This window comes from Helianthus annuus, chromosome 4 (genome assembly GCF_002127325.2).
Source record: "Helianthus annuus cultivar XRQ/B chromosome 4, HanXRQr2.0-SUNRISE, whole genome shotgun sequence".
Taxonomy (NCBI): domain Eukaryota; kingdom Viridiplantae; phylum Streptophyta; class Magnoliopsida; order Asterales; family Asteraceae; genus Helianthus; species Helianthus annuus.
In genome coordinates, this window is record NC_035436.2 from 16,663,880 (window position 1) to 16,668,600 (window position 4,721).

Genomic DNA, 4,721 nt, shown 5'->3' on the forward strand with positions numbered 1-4,721 from the left:
AATTGAAGTGCTTGTTGGGATTATTTTGAATATGATGGTTGCAATTCATCATATGGGACTTTGAATGAAATATGTATTGCGAGCAAGTTAACTGATTTTGAATAAACCGAGTTTGAATAAGAAAGTTCGACATGATCACAACAAAACCATGTATACCTTTTAAAAGAAACTCGAGTTTTTCGAGAAACTCATTGCTTCGATATTAGAGAGTCATTGCTTTGTAAAAACGCGGTTTACAATGCAAAGATCAAGTATAGTGAAATGATATTTGAACTTTTGATAAAACAACAAATTGGAATGTTGCCCTCCTATAGTTTTTATAACTCAAATGAACCATATGCGCAACAAACAGTGCATGTGTAACGTGTGGATTTACCAAGAAATGAAATGGATCAATATTTGCTGCTATGAAAGAAATCCTCATGGTATGATTACCATTAAAAGAAGTGGAAAACACGAAAGTCAACTCTTTATAGGCAGAAGTCAGAATTGCAACGAAAGAAATATAAGAACTTCTTATCTGGAATTTCGTGTGATAACTATTGTTAAATGACATTATCAGAGAATGCCGAATGAAGTGAAATGAAATAGGGAATTTGCAAAACTATATGACTTCTTTTGTAGTGCTAATAATTATGACTCAGGTTAGACTATGCACCGATGTTTGTGAAATATTGTTCCAACGTATCTCAGCGAGATTTTGATTGTTTTGTAAGATCATGTGGCAAAATACCGCTTTTTGATTAGTAGTACTTTTACTGACGGAATTAATATTGGCGTTGTCGTGCCTAATTTATATTTTTCAAAGGTCTTGCCTTGGAAGTTGTGTGTGATAAACTTTGACGTCTGTGGACGTATAATTTTAAGTTTCCCGTGTTTTCTTGTGCATTAGCACAACTTGACATGCTTCTTACTTGCGTTCATAATTTATGGCGTTAATAATTTATGGCAACGTATTGGTAATTCTTATATTTTTGATGGTGTCTAATGGGTTTTCCATTTATTATTGTTGCTCGAGTTACGAGGTAGATGATCAAACAAAACAATGTTTGATATCGATATAGGTAAGAGATTCTTGATAAAGGAATCTAAATTTATTATTAACACATATACTTGTGCTTTATCCCTAATTATCAATTGTTATGGCTTTTGAAATTTCTTATAGGTATACATATCTATATAATCATATATTTCACATGCTGTAATATATATACCCTTTATAAGGTTAATGTATTTAACAGATTCTTATTTTCAAAAACAAGTCTGATATCAGGCCATGATACTTATTTAGGGAAATCTTGTCACTTGTTTGACATTTTATATACCCCATCTTACCCGGTTCGCGCCGGAGAGGTAACCTCAGTATATCCGGACAAGCTGGAGAGTCTGCTACTCTATACCCAGTTTTGCCGGAGAAAATTTTCTATTTCTGATGTAGAGTGTGAAACATGGGTGTTTAAGGGTTGATTCTGTGTGGTTTAGATTGTTTTATATGATTATATGATTGGAATTAGATTATTGCGACTGGTTGTGGTTTTACAGGTTAACCGTCTAAATCGGTAAAGTTAACGGGCTTGGAGGTGAAATGTAATGAGCAAGGATGATGAGCAAAATATATCACATTGGTCGGGAGTTGTTTGGGCCAATAAGTAGCTTGAATATACAAGAAAAACGTGAACCAATAAAATCCAGGTGCTTGTGGGCTACGGTACAAATCATCACGCAACCATCATTCACAAAAGAAAAAAAAGGACTATTGGCAGAACATCATGTGGAGTTGTTGGTGATTTGTGAAAAGGTTAAAAGGGTTTTAAACCCTAAAGTCAAATGGAGGAATGTCACGTGATGTTTTGTGGTGGTTTAAAAGGTTTTTAACAAACCTAATAAAAATAAATAAAAAACATCATCATATGATATCATCATCATTACGGCAGACAAGAAGGCAGCCATCAAAGACCATAAACCTTGAATTCATGGGTGACATCATCGCATAAAAGGGGAGCCATCACATGTAATACAGAGCACACAACATCATCATCGGTTATTGGTGCAAATAAAGAAAGATAGATGGACTTTTGGGCTCATAATTACGGCCCAACTTCATTGTTATTATCCACGAAAGTTGGGCTTCCTAGTCCATGGATTGAGGGCAGCCACCATCACGAGAGGTTAGGGGCAATCTTTATTGTTTTGGAGGAATCGACAAGAGTTGGCAGCCGTACATCACTCTTGGTCTCTCAACTTCATCACTTATGACCATCAACCATATCAAGCTTTTGAAGATTTGTCACACATCATGAGCGGCTGGCTTCGTCGGATTCACCCCGGTGTAGGTAGTTGTATTTTCTAGGGTTTATGCGTTTGTTCTTTGATTCGACTTTGTGACAACTTGTATTGATTTTTGAAACCATTGACAATAGTTTACATTTGTTTCGTATTCGTAAATTGTCGAACGATGCTAAAAGTTAAAAAAAAAGAAAAAAAAAAGAAAAAAAAAAGAAATAAAAAATAAAAAAAAGGAAAAAAAAAGAAAAAAAGAAAAAAAGTTTTTTTTTTTTAACTTTTAACATCGTTCGACAATTTACGAATACGAAACAAATGTAAACTATTGCCAATGGTTTCAAAAATCAATACAAGTTGTCACAAAGTCGAATCAAAGAACAAACGCATAAACCCTAGAAAATACAACTACCTACACCGGGGTGAATCCGACGAAGCCAGCCGCTCATGATGTGTGACAAATCTTCAAAAGCTTGATATGGTTGATGGTCATAAGTGATGAAGTTGAGAGACCAAGAGTGATGTACGGCTGCCAACTCTTGTCGATTCCTCCAAAACAATAAAGATTGCCCCTAACCTCTCGTGATGGTGGCTGCCCTCAATCCATGGACTAGGAAGCCCAACTTTCGTGGATAATAACAATGAAGTTGGGCCGTAATTATGAGCCCAAAAGTCCATCTATCTTTCTTTATTTGCACCAATAACCGATGATGATGTTGTGTGCTCTGTATTACATGTGATGGCTCCCCTTTTATGCGATGATGTCACCCATGAATTCAAGGTTTATGGTCTTTGATGGCTGCCTTCTTGTCTGCCGTAATGATGATGATATCATATGATGATGTTTTTTATTTATTTTTATTAGGTTTGTTAAAAACCTTTTAAACCACCACAAAACATCACGTGACATTCCTCCATTTGACTTTAGGGTTTAAAACCCTTTTAACCTTTTCACAAATCACCAACAACTCCACATGATGTTCTGCCAATAGTCCTTTTTTTTCTTTTGTGAATGATGGTTGCGTGATGATTTGTACCGTAGCCCACAAGCACCTGGATTTTATTGGTTCACGTTTTTCTTGTATATTCAAGCTACTTATTGGCCCAAACAACTCCCGACCAATGTGATATATTTTGCTCATCATCCTTGCTCATTACATTTCACCTCCAAGCCCGTTAACTTTACCGATTTAGACGGTTAACCTGTAAAACCACAACCAGTCGCAATAATCTAATTCCAATCATATAATCATATAAAACAATCTAAACCACACAGAATCAACCCTTAAACACCCATGTTTCACACTCTACATCACATCCCCACACTTGTCGTTTGCTTGCCCTCAAGCAAATCTGTCTTTCACTTTCACGTGGGTCGAACGAGAAACACACTTCCCATTCCCGAGACAAAGGCTAAGGTCTAATGTCATACCCGGTTCAAACTTTGACACATTCCGAAATATGTAACGGTATAGTGAATAATCACATAAGAATGGTTACCCAAGATTAACCCGCCCTTGAAACTAATAATTCATGCACATCCCTCACAATGTTCTTTCCACTCGGTTTAAAATTGGCTAATAATTGATGCATTAGAGCTTTTGAAATATCATTCAAACCGATTAGAACACGTACCCGCATAGGCTTGCAACTCAATCGTTCTCCACCACCGAACACGAATACTAAGTACAAGTCATAAGGTCTTTGGAGGGTTGTAATGGGGCTAGGCGAAGGGTAGGAATAGGATATTTGAGAGTGGCTAAAGTGATGAAAATTCGATTTTTATTACAAACAACTAATCTAAACAAAACTAACTATAAGCATCACTATGAGGCAACGACTTTCGCCTTTTATTCAACAAACTAATACTCGTATTTTTTTGTTCTTTTCTCAATGATTTCTCTATATTTTTTTTCACAACATTTTCTGTTTTTTTTTCTCTCTCTCTTTTTTTTATTATTTTTTTTATTTATTTTTTTTTTTGCAAACACAACTATACAAACACATAATCCTATAATCGAATTTTCAACACACGGGTTTAAAAAGAAAAGGTTTAATGGTTGTGGGCTAAATGGGTTGGTCAAACGAAAGGATTAGGCTCAAAGTGGGCGACTAGGGGATTTATTTGGGTAAGGATGGATAAATGGTTTTAAAGGAAAAGGTTTACCTAATGCCTTAATCATTCTTGTGCTTGTATTCGGTCTATGGTCTCAAACGTATCAAAAGATGCAAGTTCTACAATACATGACTAATGGTCCACTCAAACAAAGAAACATAAATATGTAATTCTATGATGTAAAAGTGGCTCAAAACCTCACATATATAAAGGGTATGGTATGTGACATGCATAACGTACTAGTTTCTTAGGCGGATTATTCCCAAATAACCACCCGCTAAATACTTGTCATGCTATTAACTTGAACTTGACCATGACAAAAGAC